Raw genomic sequence first — 17,405 nt, forward strand, 5'->3', positions numbered from 1 at the left:
ACTTTTGTTTCATTCTCTCCAAAGCACAATTACCCTATACTATAAGGCTCTGGCTTTGTCTCCAGGAGGGATGGCCAACCTGTGGCGTGTGCTACAAGTGGTATGGACAGTCTCTGTATGTAGCATGTGACACATCAGGGAGGGACTGGTGCTATCAGTATCCAAGATGGCTTGGATTGTGTCTACATTGTGCTCAAATGTATGAATTCGTCTCACATTCTACCTGAGACTTCATCAGCGTGTACATCCACAGACTATGTCCAAGCTCACCTTTATGGGCCTTTCCTAGCCACCCCTGCTGTAACACAGACAGTACTCACAGTTGTGACATCATATCATGAGGAAGACAGATCCTGAGTAGAGCAGCTCCTTTGGATTGCTCAAACCTTGACCTTCTGATGCTAAAGGAACTGAACGGGTAAGGCAGGCCAGTCTCATTATCCACACAGTGAGGCTTAGAAACTCCTTCTCTATTATCTTCAGTCCAAACTTGGAAAGGCTTGTGCTGCTCCTTACAGAAAAACTAAGCTGGCACTTATTTTCACAAGAATCAAACCAACAAGTGACAGCTTGTAAGAACTCAAGTGTGGCAAAAGAGTTCCCTCTTTCCATCAACCACATCCTCCTCTCATAAGCTATCTCCCTTGGACCAAAGATGAAAATCTTAAGGAGATAGGATGTTGGAACAGATCACTCTGCCATTCCATATGGCTCTGTGTAAAACAGACATTGCACCAGAAAGTTATATTTATATTCCAGGTACATTATGTCTTTCAAGTACTATGGGCTCTGATTTTTGAGAAGCAAAGTTCTTGTAGAGTAGAGGAATGGTTATTAATGGACTAGGAGAATTGTAGGATTCTGTATGGCACTTGAAGTGCAGAGTCCGGGAAAGAAAAGTTTGATGTAGTCCCAAGGAAGCCAGTCCACGTGCACATGGCTAGAATGTGTATAACACCTCTAAAAATAGTTTTCCTTAATAAGAACCAGTTTAGTTTTAGAAGCACAGGGTCTTCTCTTGTTATAACTCAGTGCACAGGTCATGAAACAGAAGCCATGGAAGGAGTAGGGTAATGGCTGCCCTCAGTGTTGGGGGAAACAAGGAAGCAAGCTGGGAATTTTGCTGTGGAGAGAAACTAGTGATGAGCTGATCAGCAGCTTCAGATTAAGCAAGGGGAAACTGAGAAGATAGAAAATAGCAGACCAGATGATCTGTGGGCTGGATCTGATTTGGAAGCCTGATCCTACCATGCCAAATCTGGCCTGTGGACTGGGGTTTGAGCACCTCTGATTGAAGGGATGGCAAGTGACTGGCTTATTTAAAATTCTGTCCTGAAAAACAACATGGCTGAAGATATGCATGAGTTATATTTTCCCATTGATTAACCAATAAAGGTACCAGTATTTCTTTATGAAACATTCTGAAAAATATTAGTGACAAAAGCAAGTAGGACACACATTAACTGTTCCAAGATTTTTCTCCTGTAAAACAGCTTATTTCCTTTGAGTTTAGATGTTTTTTGACAGATACTGGAAGGAACTGTAGACTGGTACATACACTTTCATGTACCTATCACTCAAATTCATAATAAAGCTCCCAGTACACATCTAAAAATATAATCTGCTATAAACATTTGTTGTGACAGTTTCAAACTGTAGGAAATTTTACTGTGTTTGTAAAACTCGTTAAGTCTTGTATTTTACTTACAGGATAATGCCTTTTTTCAAAGTATGATAGGCATACTGTACATCTTGTCAGTTCAGTACAGAATATATTTATAGAGATACCTGTACAAACAACAGAACATGCATGCTGATAAGCTGCATGCTTGGTTAACTGGGATAGTAACGCAGGCACAAAATCAGTGTAATGCAATATAATTTAGTAATGATGACTATGCAGCCAGGGCATAACTACACACACTCATTCCATCTTTGCATAAATACTTGAAAATGTTACATTTGTGTATGTGTAATTTAACTTTTGAGTTTGAAAAGTATGTTGATACTTGCTAGGCAAAATATTTATTGATTTTGTCTCAGTGGCTAAAATGAACACTAGTGGGCTGGTTCTCATTTACACTAAGGCTGTGTACCTTCTTACATTGCATTTAAAGAGGGTAAGGCCTCCTTATTCAACCAGAATATTATAAAGGGGCCTCCTTTTATAGGAGAATCAAGCCTTCTTTCTACTATCACCTGATGTCTGAACAGCCTTTGAACAAGTAAGAGGGTAAAAGTGTTCACTATGAATCCACAGTAGGTATGTTGGGAGTTGTTTGACTTTCACCTCGTGCATAAGATTGCATAAGAAGAAGGAGGAGAAGGTGGTCTATGCATTCCTGTGACCACCCTCTGTTCTGTTCAAGATATTTTTCTCTTCTATTATAAAAGCTAAATAAGTCAATCCTTCCTTACTGTGGTACATTTTAAAAATATTTTAATGCTTTTTTAATGTTGTAAAGCTTTGTATAATACTTAATGGTATTTTCTCATAAATTAATGCAGTAAAAATGACTACAGGTTTCCTTCGCTTTATGCTGTACATGCTTTCCTGGAAAATGGAACATAATTCAAAAATCACATAAAGGTAACCTACTTTAAAATGTAATGAATAGTTCACATACCAAAGAAGAGAATTCAGAAATAGATAGGTATAGATTGATAGATAGATATATATGCATACATATGACATATATATATTTCTCTAACAAATTACAAAATACCTGACATTTTCTTAAAACTTGTCCATTACTTTTTCTTATTACTTATATACTTTATTATTACTTGTGCTGACAGGCTGCTGGGATGGTAAGTTGAACAACTGCATAGAATGATACATACACAAATCACTGTCACCAGCTAAACTAAATATATGTGCCAGTAATGTTATACATCTGGAAGTTCTACTTGGAAAGCACAAGCCCCTTCTACTTCAGGTAAAGGACAACTGATAGTACCTTGGCTAATATATGAATTTGTGCTCTCCCTAGGTTAACCACTAGCTGGCATACACTTGAGCATACCTGGCAGTCAAATCTGTACAGGGCAGCATTAAAACCACCATGACCAACCACTGGAGAGTGTCCTGATGTAGGGAACACCCTGAGAAAAATGAAGGATAGCTAGAAAACCTTGGTTCTTCATCAGTTCTTGGCAGCCAGGTGATTCCATTGCAACTGGAACAACTTAGAACAGCTTAGGCAAATCAGCAGGCAAATTATTAGTTCCAAGCACAGTGAGGGACTGAATAGCCACTAAAGTTAATGTAAAATATGGGAGAGCTCACATGTGTTCAGTTACTGATAATTATAAAGATTTACTGTTTAACATTCCCACTGTTTCATAGGTCCTAATGAGTCCAGAACTTCTTTTACCATGACTCTAGCATCAGCACTCACACACATTTAAAATAATACACAAAACAATAAGAACATCTACCTTTCTCTTGTATAAGGGCATTTCATGACCCTAAAAAAAAGTTTGCCATAGGAAGTTTCCAGCTTCCTTTTTGAAACTATGGCCATTCTACTTAAGCAGTACTTTAACATTTGTAGGAGCAAGGATTCTACAGCAGAAATTGGGTCCCAGTATTATTAGTCTTGTCTCTCATTCATTCAGCAAGGTACTCTGTGTTACCTCACTGTCTGGATTTTTCCACCTGCAAAAAGAGGTAACAACACTTAACTACCTGTTTCTTAGGGATATACTAGGTTTGACTAGTTAGATGTGGTAATGTATTTTGAATACACAGAGATTTGAAGTGTGAACATGGAAAGATTGTGTTCAAGATAAAATCTGCGAGAAAAATAAAGTATCTGATTTTAGTTACAAAACTGAATGGAGAGCAGATAAGATTCCTCTTTGCATTTGAAATGATCTTAGCTTTAATAATCTAGACAGAAATCTGAGAGGGCATCATGGATTCCATTTCACAAAGTTAACTAATAAAAAACCAAGAACCTTAACCTGCAGAATAAATACTTAACCCCTGACAGCCCATAGATGCTTTCATGAGCTAGCCCTGCCATAATTCTCTCCCATTTCTACAAATGGAAATAAAATGGTCACCACAGAGATACGGCTGTTACTATAGTGGGAATATGAAACGTTCTGTTGCACTAAGCATTTTTGTAATTTGGTATCAAATTTGTTCTGTAAATTTAACAGCAAGAGATCCCACTTTCTTCTCTGTATTAAAGTAGCAACACAAAACCCAGACTCTACCCGGCCCAGGTATAAACATTTTCTTTATTATCTTTAGACTACACTTCAGCCCCATGCTTGGAATCTTAGAAATCAGAGATAAAAGATCACCACATTTATTCTGCAAAAGTTCATGATAACTAACACTTCTATAACATATTTCATATGTGAAACTAAGGGCACTTTGCAAAGGAAGATAAAATTAGTCCTTGCTTTACAAATGAGGAAATTTGGGTAGCTTATGCAAAGCCAAGCAGCAAGTCAGCAGCACATCTGGGAAGAGAAGATAGGGCTGCTGACTCTCAGTCCTTTATCCTCCATATTACATGTTTTGCAGTATGCAACTAAAACATCAAATTGGGAGCTTATTAAATATGGAGGCAGGAATTAACCAGAGTTACCCAGCTACTAGTTAACTGCTATAATGTTAAGTCTCTGTTGGGCATGACATATAGTATGCCACAGCCTCACTCACAGGACATTGAAAGACTTGCTGTAAGGAGCAACATGGTGAAAGAAGTCTTGGTGATTAATTGTTGTACCTCAGAATGAAGAGGTACATAGTTACAGTGCTATCTGTGTTTCAAAATTATAAACATGACATTTATTATTCAAGACTTCAAAGCTCTTTCTGGTGAAAAAGCCTATATAAGAGGGGAAAATTACCACTAAAAATTATGAAGTTCTTGATGTGATTTTTCTCCTGCATTTTCTCCCAGGCATATGGGGACAGTGGTAATGGAGCAATACAGTGTAGTTGTGATTTTCATACTATCTCATTTGGACTTTAAAATCACTAAATGCAAACCCTCTTTGAATTCATGGAATCTGTTTCTTCTCCCCTAAATTGACAGTACAGTGTCATTAACCATTTTGCATATTTGGAAAACTGAAAGTAAAATAGAGCAATATTACTGTATTTTCCCTCTGCTTTAGTCTTTTTTAATAATTGCATAAGATTTTAAACACAGAGGGCACATTTACACATGTGCTTGACTGCACAGTTGTAACTGCACAGTCATTTAATACTTGCTTAAGCAAGTGCTAAATGACTGTGCAGTAACTGGCATTACTGCACAGTCCTGCTGCCTCACAGGTTTTTTCCCATGTTACTGTGCAGTAGCAGTTAGCTACTCATTGTTCATTGCTACTGCACAGTAGTTTCGGCATCACAGTTCATGCCTGCCAACACTATGATGCCATAGCAATGAGCTACCATGACACTGTTTATCACTATGGTGATGTAGTGTCTTATGTAGATGTGCCCAGAATAATGAATGTTGTACAAAATCCAAGTGTGTACGTAAGCAGTAATATGATCCCATTCGTCTAATTCTTGAAAGAAGGTGTTAGTGATATCAATATGAAAACTGAACATCACTTTAATACGGCCACATACATGTCAGTTACACAACAGTATACGAGTTAAATACCATTTAATTGTAAAACTAAGTTTTTGTATGATTATGTCTGCTACTAATACATTCCCTTAATTTTTTTTCCCCTGACACTGATTTCAATCATTTTCAATAAGTAGACCTTCACAACATCAATGTCCTTCAGTTAAAACGTTTCACTTATTTTTCAGTGTTTAAAAGAAATATTAACTTCACGTGCTGCAACATCATATATACAGAAATTTCAGGATTCAGGGTAATTTATATATACATACATAGCACTTCATTGTTCACTCAAGTTTATGGTGGATATTTATACAAATACAGTGAGTTAATTAGAGAAAACTACACAGAAAACACACTGCTTTGTTCAGCATGGCATTGGCAGATGGTTTCTGCTCTCTTCTGTGCTCCTAGGCCATTGAGTCTGAGAGGAACAGGGAAGGATGTAGCAGATGAGTGTTCTACGTACAATTTTGAATTTACATAAATGGTAACCATAAAGCTGAAGAACTGTGAAGTTTAAGTGACTCATTCATTATTACTAGAAAGTTTGTACCAGAATGTAAGTGGCTAAAAGAAATAACAGGTTGTCACCCACATGAAAGCATATGGCAGACTGCCCTGGTGCTTATCAATCAGACAAATGTGTTATTCAAGTCTGAACACTGTTTTATAGACTGGTCACCATCTCAAGAAATATCTGGAACTTATTTTTGGTTTGAAGAGCTCTTACAATTTGCAATGAGAGTTTTAATGTGGTATGAGAGGAGTAACTGGCCAGTACTGTGCGCTGGGTGGTGGCAGTGTACAGCACAGGGACAGCAGTCAGATATTTGCTGCTGCTGAGCTGCTGCAGGGAAGGTGCAAAGTATATGTGGAGGGAAGGTGCAGAGTATAAGTGGAGGGACAGGGAATGGGAGAGGTGATTAACTTCCTCAGCTCCATTCTGGTGCTCCTACCTCTTTAGGCAGAACCCAGGGCTCATGCCCTGCTCATCTGTTCATTGTTACTGCATGGCATATTCCTCTTACAGGAAGAAAGAAATCATTAAAGGCCAGATCCCATTCCACCCTAAGTGGATTTAATTGCCTAAGTGAGATTCCATTCCATCTGCCTACATCTCTGAAAAAAACAGTTAACACAAGTGGTGGGTGGGTCTTCCCCCTCTTTTTGGTAATACTTTATAGATGTTATTAATGACAGTCTTCAAGAGATCTTTCCTCTGTGCTCAGGTCTCTCTGAACTTCTCCCCATGTCTTCTACAGTGAAGAGGAGCAGAAAAATAAGGAGGTGTACACCTTTTATGAATATTGTGATGAAATGGTCCTGATGTCTCCCCCTTTTTTTGAATTTGCCAGAAAATGGGTCTTGGTCATATAAGTATAAAAAGCATCCTCATTGTTTTATGCTCCATTAGGAAAACATATTACATAGGCCATATAAAATCACTTCCCTCTTCAAAAATCATTCCTTTCTGGGTGTAGTTTCAGAAAGCATAGTAGTAATCTAACTGGATTTTGTTTGTCCATCTTGATATCTTCATTTTACTCTTGCTCATAGGAGAACTTGAAAAGCCCCCGCAGTCATCCTCTGTAAGAGGGAATTGTTTTGTATCTACTATTCAGCATCTACTGGAAATAAACTCCTATTCCTCTGGATACTGAACAGTAGGCCTGTGCAAAGCAGCTAGCATTCACTTAAGATTTGGGTTCAGCCGATTCAGGGGACAGTGATTTGATTCGGTGATTCAAATCACTGTCCTGAATTGATATGGCCAAATCTGATTTGGTGATCTGGCCACTGCCGAATGGGCTGAATCTTCGAATCAAACAGGCCCCATCCCCTGCCTGCTCTCTGGGCCCCATCAATGGAGGCTCCACTCAGCCTGTGTCCCTGAACTTTAAAAAAAAAACAACCCTGCACTTACCGGCTGCTACCAGGCAGCGGGGCAATCCCCACTGCCCTGCACTGCCCTATGCTGCCTGGGGGGTTCTGCCATGAGCCCCCCCACCCTCCATGGCTGTCTCACCTGCCCCAGCTTCGCTTCCAGTTTTTTAAAAAAAAAGAAAAAGCCCCGCAGTCACCGACTCTTGCCAGGTGGTGGGGGGGGGGGGGGTTGATCGCCACTGCCCCCACTGCTCATGGGGGCCTCTGCCATGAGTTCCCAGAAGCCCTGATAGGCACCACAGCAACCAGTGAGTGTGGGGCTTTTTATTTTTTTTAAAAAGAACCAGGAGCTGGAGCTAGATGGGGCAGCTATGGAGGGGCTGGGAGAGTGGGTGGAGGGTGGGCGCTCATGACAGAGTCCCCCATGCAGCATGGGGAAGTGGGGGGCAGTGGGAATTGCCCCCCCCCCACCTGGCAGGAGCTGGCGTGTGGGGTTTTTTTTTGTTTTGTTTTTGTTTTTAAAGAGCCAGGGTGCTGGGGTCAGGTGGGGCAGCCACTGACAGGACTGGGAGAACGGACGGGGGTCAGGGGGCACTCAGGAGGCCTGGGGTAGCATGTAGGGGATGGGGCCTGGCAGAGGTCCCCCCATGGTCACCTCCCCCCTTCTCCAGCTCCCTCCCCTAACCCCTACTTACCAACATGGAGTCCAGGTCCAGCTCACTGTGGTGGTGAGTGGGGACTGTCCAAATCTCCAAAGCACTCCAAATCTTTCCAGAATTGATTCTGAGAGCTTTGAATCCATTCAGACCTTTTTATTGGTCTCCCAGTTTGATTTGGATTCAAAGATTCGGCTGCTGAATTGGGCTGAATCTCCTCTGAATCGAATCAGCACCCGAAGCTTTGCACAGCCCTACTGAACAGAGCCACAAAACAGAAATTCCTGTATATATTTATTATTATGAATGCACCCACTTCACAGAATGGTCTAGTTCTGTGCTTTACTCAGTGGCATAACAAGCAGAGTTGGCACCAGGAAAACCCTGTGGGAGAATGGAGGGTGGACATGCAGTTTCTGTTGGGGGGAAAGGGGGCATGCAGGTTCTGAAAGCAAAGGATGGAGGGCACAGGCCATGGGTCCTGAGAATGGTGGATGGGTTCTGAAAGCAGGAAAGCTATGGGGAAGAGAATGGAAGTAAGTTATCTTTCTTTTCTGAGACAGCCCAGGTTCATAGGTCGCAGGCCCTGGAGGAGTTTGGAGAGCAGGGTGGGAGGGCAGCAGCCTTACCTACACCAGAAACTCCTAAGCAGTCCTGGCTAAGCTACTGTCCCTGGCCATGCTTTACCCACTTAGGCTGTTGCTTTTAAAGCAGGAGCAGCTGGGGGCTGTTTTGGAGTTCTCCGTATGGGTATACTTCCAAGGTGTGGGTTCTGTGGAGGTGTTGAGCAATTCTGGCGACTCCTCCTAACTTGGTGCCTGAGGCAGCTGTCCCTCACTCACCCCTAGTTATGATATTGGCCATCATGCTATTAGCCTTTCCTCAGACTTTACATACTACATCCCGCAAGGTAGTTACTGCAGGGTAGTTACTGCAGACCTCCCCAGTGCAATAATGGGGAAGAAGAGCTATTCTTCTGACTCATCTGTCAGCCTAGTCAGCTAGATTTCACTACATCATGAAAGGGATATAGAAGTCTAGCAAGAAAGCAGGTAGCTGAGATAGCTCAAACTAAGCTCAGACTCAAAATATTGCTGTTCTTCAAATTAATAATAGAAGAGACCCTCAGAAGAAACAGAAGAGTGGCACCTGCTGCATTCTTAGTGGTTTGGGGATTCTGCATGTTCCCCAAAAAACATGCTACATACCAAATCTTTACATTGGCAATGATGTCCACCTGTCTCATTTGCTTTTGAAGCTTCACAGAACCTACAGAATGTTTGAATGAACATGTTTTTTTAAAGTTCATGAGGAACACTATCTGGCAGTGTCCTTTATTTTCTCCTTTCACCTGTTCTGTTCCACCCTTCACATATTTCTACCTTCACTCCTATGAAAAAGGAACATCCCAACATTACACAATTTATCAAATATAAAAACAAAACAAAAAACAACCCTCTGCCCCCAACTCTGTCTCTTGAAGCATTATATAAAGACCTAATTCCGTTCCATTTCCCAGATCAAGTTTTTAGGCAGAGGTTCAGCGTAACCACAATAGTACAAACTGATTACTGCACGGGATTGCCATAATTTGGGACCTCATTTCTTTTTCACTGAAACCTAGTCACTTTATTGTAACTGAAAAAGAACATGCCCACCTTTAAAGTGTGCAGTAATCTATTGCTAGAAAAGAGAGGGTCTCCAAGGGTTGGAACATTCTTAATATTACCCTGGAATGTGCTGGGATAACTATGTTAAAGTTACATTCTAAGCATGTTGTACTCCCAACAAGCTGAAAAAAACAGAAGTTTGAATTACTGTAAATCCCTTTCCTTTCATCCCTGGGATGTCCAATAATAAACTATTTCAAGAAGCAATGAATGCTGGGCATTTGCAGTGACAGACCATCCTCAGATTCTGCACACTTTCAGTATATCCATTCCCAGCTTTTATCACTTTGTGAGCATGCTACAAAACACAACTTGTTTCCAGGAGATTTGGAAAGGAAGTGGATTGAGGAAGGGAGGGTTATTCTTAATAATCATTATCTGGCCTTCAATGGAATGGATTTTCTTTCATTATAATAGTTACTTATGGGTATAGCTATACCATACAGTGGAAGGAGAAGTCTGTTATAGGTACCATATCTTTTCCATACTTGACTGAGGAAGTCAATTTTTTAAATGGTTGTATCATGCTTGACATGGCTAAGTACCAACAACTTTTATCAATTGAAACAATAAAATAATAACTGTGTAGTATTTATTAGGGCTGTGCAAAGCTTTGGTCCCTGATTTGATTCGGTGTAGATTTGGCCCAATTTGATGGCTGAATCTCCAAATCAAATCAGGAGACCCTTTAATCTCTCTGAATTGAATCGGAACCCTCTGAATCAATTCAGAGAGATTTCGAAAGATTCAATAATTTGGATGTAGACATAGTTTTAAATGTTTTTTCTACATACCTCAAGGTACCAGGTGGCTCGTGAATGCTGCGATGGTGGGGCACATGGAGTGTCCCAGAAGAGCACAGGGGGGTCCCCAGCACACACAGCAGCAAACCTGGAAGTGGACCAGAAGCACTTCCAGTCCACTGGGCAGCTGCAGGGGGGCCCCCTGTGCCCCCCCTTAACCCCCAGCTCAGCGACTGGTGCCTCCTGGGTCTTGGGAGTCCTCTGGGGTCTCCCTGTGGGCAATTGCTGAGCAAGGGAACACAGCCTCCACACTGTGCACTTAGTGGCTGACCCAGAAGTGGACTGGAAGTATTTCTGGGTTCACCGCCAAGCACATGGGGGGGGGGGGGGCATGCAGAAGTTGGACATAGTGGGGGAAATTCTGCCCCTATTAAACTAAGTAAGAGTCTGGCTTCAGTAGGGCTAGGATTTCACCATGAGAAGTCAGTTGATTAACCAGGGTCACAAGTGAGGGTTAAATTATCCCTGCTGCTACAGTTGTAGCATCATCAATAAATTTGTACCAGTATGAGTCTCAGGCCTGTCCTTCATCTATAAAACCATTTTTTGTTATAACATATGCATTATACAACACACTATTCATATGGTCTTCCATCTGAATGGCTTTGATTCATAATATTGGGGAGTGTAGTAGATGATCGCAAAAGTATTAATTTTACCAGTGAGTTCTGATTATGGCCAAATCATATACATAGTTGAAGCCAACTGAATTAAATTCAGTAATTTCCTAGTGTTTTGTTATATTTAATGTTTCATTGACTCCTCGGCTGGCTACCCAGTACATGAACTTATTTCTGTAAAATGCTGTTCTGCACTATAATTTCTCTGCTTCTCTTTACATAGCCCATCTTTGTGAAATAAATATTTGCCAATTTGCTACATTCTCCAAACATTATATTAATGTTTTTTAAAAATACATTATTACTTGTCAGAGATATGTGAAACAGTTCTGAGATCTGCCAGCAGGAACACATTATAGAGCATTTGGTTCCTGAGGTTAAAAAATGTTTTGGGATATGGAATTTCATTTTAATAAGCAACTCTATGCACATGAGACTTCCTTGCTCAGTCTTCATTCCTTGTGTTTTGCTTTTAGCATGTGTTAGCATACATGTGATTGATATCATGCTATTGTTCAAACAAGGAATTAGTTTACTTCAATTTAATTTTGTTTGCTTTCATAAAAACCCACCCAAAAGAGTTAGTACTGTGAATGTCCCTTAGTGCAGTGTGTGTTATTTCCCAGTTCATATGTAGCAAAGTTGTATTAAGGGTCCTGTTTTATCATAGATGCCTTGGTTAGAGGGTTTAACCCTCCAGCATTAGTATTTGCTTCAGGCTGAACCTGTTATGTGCAAAGCAGTTTTGCACATAAATTCATTATTTATGTCCTTTGTTTCAGATGTTCTTTCCCCTTCAACTTTTTCAAACAGCTTTACTCTTTAATCTTTCCTTTTTCCTTTCATTCAATATATTTCTTAAGCATTTTTACAGGGTTCTCTGCCTCCTTTATGTGAATTTCCTATTATTGCTATTACAGATTTCCCTCACTTTATGCTGTACACGTGTTCCTGGAAAATGGCACGTAACTCAAATTCGCATAAAGGGAACCCATTTTACAATGTAACAAATAGGGATATGTTCCAAGATTTCCACTGTACTAACCCTAGACCCATTTCTATGACTTTTAGAATGCAATTTTGCTGCTCACACAGCAGACAGTACATACAAGCACAGGCTGGTGGTGAATGTTTAGTTGGTGTGAAAAGGGGGTGTTGAAGGTTTAATTGATTGACCAGGGATAGGGGTAGAAGATAAGATAGAAGAATGCTTAGAAGCCATAATGGGGATGGCAACTACAGAAACATGTGTCATAGACAACGAGTGACGAGCACACATCCATACAGGAGACTATATGTTGGTGCGCATCACTCCCACAATGCACCACACAAAGCAGCTGACTACAAGCTTCCACTACACCAATTTCATAAGAGTAAATTTACCTTGCATATAATGAACTTTTGGTATAAAAAGGGTCATCATGTAAGAACGAATTTTCACATACAGAACCCTCATAAAGTGTATTTTACAACAATACTTAAGAACACAATTCAGTTGTTTGCTATAAGTAAAGGTTCAGCAGATATTTTCTATAGCATGACCTCCCCTCTCCTTCCTGCAACAGAAGATTTTGGCCTCATGGGATATGAGCTTCTTGCAAATCTGTTCTCTTCTTCCCAATTCTCTTCTTGTTGTAGAATTTAAATTGATAACACAATCACTGCATCTAATGTCAAGATCTTGGCCATGTATAGACATTCAGTTGCTTCTCTCCCAGGAGAAACCACAAGTGTATAAATGTTCAGGATTTTTCTTCAGAGCAAAAATGGCAGCTCCAGGAGAAAAATTACCTGGCAACAACCAGATTTAAATTACTCCAGGAGAGTGAACATTTGTACATGTTCTTTTCTGAACATCTCAGTCCTCCAACATACCAAGGTGCTTTGCTCCTCCCTTCTAGAGCCAGTGGGTGCATCCAGATGAGTGCACACGTGCCTCTTGCCCTGCCTCAAACTCCATTGAGGCAGGGCAAGAGGCACATGCAGGAACAAAAAAATGTTTCCCACGCTGCAAGTTTGCAAGTTTAGAAGAAATTTTAAAAATTAGAAGAATTTCTGCAGAAGAGCAGAGCAAGGCATGGTCCCAGACTGTGCCTGGAGCCAGCAGGAGTCAGTCCTCCAGAAGAGATGCTCTGGTTTTGGCCAGAGCATTTCTTTGGTGCTCCTGCTGCTCCCAGCCCCCGGCACTGTCCAAGGTAAATTGGGAATTGGAGTGAGGGGTTTATGGGGGGGGGGAGGGGGGTGTGAGGGGTGGCAGGGGATGTGGGGGGGGATGTTCCCAGGGCTGCGGGGGGCAATTGGCCAGACCAGCCTTGGAGGGACCTGGCCCAGACCAATGCGGCTCGCTAGTCTGGATTTGCACCGGAGTGCAAATGGCATCATGTATATGTTTTCTATCTAGATCCTTCCACAGATCCCTTCTGTCTGATGTCCTGATACATTTTTAAAGGAACAGGGCAGAAGCTAAACGAGCCCATGTGAAGCTAAATGAGGACAGAGGGACTATACCTTACAGAAAATACCTCTGGAATTTGGGTTCAAGAAGAAAAAAAACAAGAAGAATAAAAAATAAAGAAAAATAAAAAGGCCAGAAAATTAACAATAAGAAAACTCCAATAGAATGAGGCAACTAGATTTGTGTATTACATTGAGAGGTGACACAAAAGAATATAACTTTCTTAATGCTAATTAAGTATAACTAATTAATACTATTAATAGTTAATCTTAAACTTTAAATGCTACATTTATTTCACTAATAAAATTGAAAAATTTCCCAGTACTAGGTTACACATTACAAGGGCATCAATATAATTTGATAGTATTGTATTCCTAAAAGTACTATCTATAAAACTATTATACTTCCTACCAAGCAGAAATTACGAGTCTAAAAACATTGATTTGCTAGCACCACAACATCAGTCCAAGATTCTTTTCAGTGTTGATTCAGTTTGCAATGATATTCCAGCAAAGAAAGTCACTTACATTTTCTTTTAAGTAAAGGTTGTGATGGGAACTATTTTCACTCCCACTTACATTTGTGTAGATCCAGAATAGCTTCATTCACTTCAGTAATGTTAAAATGAGCATGTGAAACTGCTACTGAAAGCTAAACTATTCTTAAATATTTTTCAATGACTTTAAGGAACACAATTTACATATGAAAAGTTTCAAATTAACTTACAGCTTAATTATTGCTAAGGTTAGAAACTGAGTGCATGCATTGTTTGCTTTTCCCCTCGTCTGTCTGTGTAGGAGCACAAGAGTCATGTGCTGATTCATAGGTCTCATGGCCAGAAGGAATCATTATTATCATGTAACTTCACCTTATGCATAATACACATCTTAAATGAATAGTTCTTTTGCTACTTAAGCAAGAACATAAACTTTGGTGAATAGAAATGAGTAATGCTGAATGACAAGCGCTTTATTTGCAAAGGAAAGATTAAAAAAACCTTCATTTTTATATACCTCTCAATATAGGGTCACAAACAATTACTCAGGCAGAAACAATTTTGTGAGTTGGAAAATGTTGTTTATGTTGTAAAATTACACAGTGCTACCTATGACCCTTTTTAATGGCAACTCTCTAACAATGAAAGACATTTGTCAACTATGACTATAAACAATAAAAGGCTCAAGAAACTGAATTGTGTTGGCAACAACAATTACAAAAATGTGCATATGTGGGGAAGACAAACAAAGACTAAACTGTAATATGAATTACATACCCACACAAGTGAGCAAGAAAATTCCTTACATTTCTGACCAGTTTCCCCTATATTACTGCTCCCTAGGAGGTGGGGATTGTTGCTTCCATCATCCACTGACTAAATAGGGTAGGGTCTTTGTTTCAGCTTCAACATATCTAATACACCTATTCTACAGGTTAACTAATGCTGAGGAAAAAGGGGCAAGTTATTTGTAACTGGCATTACTACCTCCTAAGAACTCCTTTTTAGATATAGTGGGGAAATGGGGAAGAAAAGATGGCTTCTTAGGATCCTTCTAGGATGATACAATGACATTGTCCCTTACCCCCTCCCTTTAACTGGAAAAAAGGGCCTCTCTCTCAAGGGACAGCAAAAGAACCTTGAAAATATGAACCCTCAAGGATCAAAACACAGAAGTCAAGTAAAAGAACCCCAAATATGTTTAACATGATTTTAAAAGTTGCAGCATGTTGGACCAATATCATGATTTGAGGGGGAATATAGTATGTTTTTAATCTATAGGAATGGCAGTACCATGCGTTTCTTTGAGTGCAGTACAACTATCACTTGTTTAGACACTTAATTCTTTCAGGGGTTGTATGTGGTGGGTGGGGGGAGGTGGAGGAGTGTGGGGAGGAGGTGGTGAAAGTGCCATCTGCTTTATCCTACCTCTGACCCTTTGGAGATGCCATACATTTATTACTTTCTGATCTCTTGTGCCTTCCTAGGTCATTTGTATAAGGAGCAGACACAACCTGGTCTTAAATGAACATTTCATACTAGAGTTTAAGGATCAATAAATTCTATATAAGGAGCACTGATATTTCAGTTCAAATAGGCAATAATCTGTCTAAGTGATTGGTGCATATGATTGTTTGGATTGCCTTGTTTGCTGCCTGTGGAGAATTTGATGGAAAACACATCATACAGAACACCCCCTCAGCTCTTATTGAAGTTTGATCTCACTAGTGTAAATGGTCAGTTGTCTGCTTCTCCTATAAATTACCATGACAGGAAAGCTGAAGATTAGCCAATATCTTCTCCAAGATGTACCCAGGCAAGGGAGAGCACTACTAGTAAAATACATGTAGAAGGGGAATTGGTAATGAGTCCAGTGGTTTTATATGCTACAGAGGAAGCACCTTTTCACATCTGGAATGGTCTGATTCAGTATCTTAGCAAAGGAGGGGGGTGGGGAAGTGCGGTGACCACCCCAGGCACCAAAGTGAAAGGTCAACAATAGGTGCTGCCTAGCTGGGGCAAGTCATGGAACGGAGCAACAAGAGGCTCATTTAGGGGTGTGTGGGGGCAGTTGGCTCCCGCCACTGCGTACACACCCAGGCAAGCATGGAGGGGCATGTGCCCCCCAGATCTGTGCATGGGGCGAGGATGGGCTGATGCTGTGGGCTTGCCTTGGGTGCCAAACTTCCTTGCTATGGTACTGATCTGATTATCACTAGACATCAGCTCAGTCAGTATAGAGTGAATGTTTATATATCAAAATACTTAGAATTATCTAGCTCTTTGTAGAACTGATTTTCCAAGAGTTCAGCTGAGCTAAGCATTTTTCTCTAGAACTCAGCTGTGCTTAGCTGTGGATGGATTGCTACTTTAGGTGCATAATGCTGTCTTTGTGTAGTATCTAGCCATGACTTGAGTTCTGTGATTTTTCCATTCTCAAACTTGGAGGTAGGGGAGAAGACGTAAGAATCCTGATTATTGCTATAGATTTTCCAGAGGTTTAGAAACTTTCATTAAAAAAATCCCTGAAATGAAAGCAATTTTAAATGTCAGTTCAACTTCTGTTAACTCTTAAGGTACTTATTTGAAAATAATGAAGTTACACATTTGTCTTATTAGAACTTATAATTGTTTTTTAGAATAAGACAGTGGGCAAGGCCAAAAATATAGCTTTAACCATAGAATAAAGAAAGGAAAAGCATGCTTTTGTTCTTTCTACAAAGAGAAAATGAGCTTTAGAATTAAAGTGATTCTATCCGGGCAATGTATCTTTGTCAGGCATAAATAAATAAAAAAGTATGTCCCTCCTTTTTCCCTATTCATCTTCTCACAACTGACATAGTTTATCATTGTGAGGTACAGAGGAAAGTAGTTATTCACTTCATATGTATATATTCAATTAATTCACAGTAGCGTCCCTGTGTAGAAAGGTCCTAGAACAAGATGCTCCTGAGGACAGGAAGGGACTCGACAGGAGTGCGATTTAACAAGGAGAAATGCAAAGTGCTGCACCTAGGGAGGAAAAATGTCCAGCATACCTACTGTCTAGGAAATGATCTACTCAGCAGCATGGAAGCAGAAAGGGATCTTGGAGTCCTAGTGGACTCCAAGATGAACATGAGACATCAGTGTGACGAAGTCATCAGCAAAGCTAACTGCACTGTATCATGCATCAGCATGTGCATGACAAACAGAACCAAGGAGGTAATACT

The sequence above is a fragment of the Alligator mississippiensis genome, chromosome 5 (genome assembly GCF_030867095.1).
Source record: "Alligator mississippiensis isolate rAllMis1 chromosome 5, rAllMis1, whole genome shotgun sequence".
NCBI lineage: Eukaryota > Metazoa > Chordata > Crocodylia > Alligatoridae > Alligator > Alligator mississippiensis.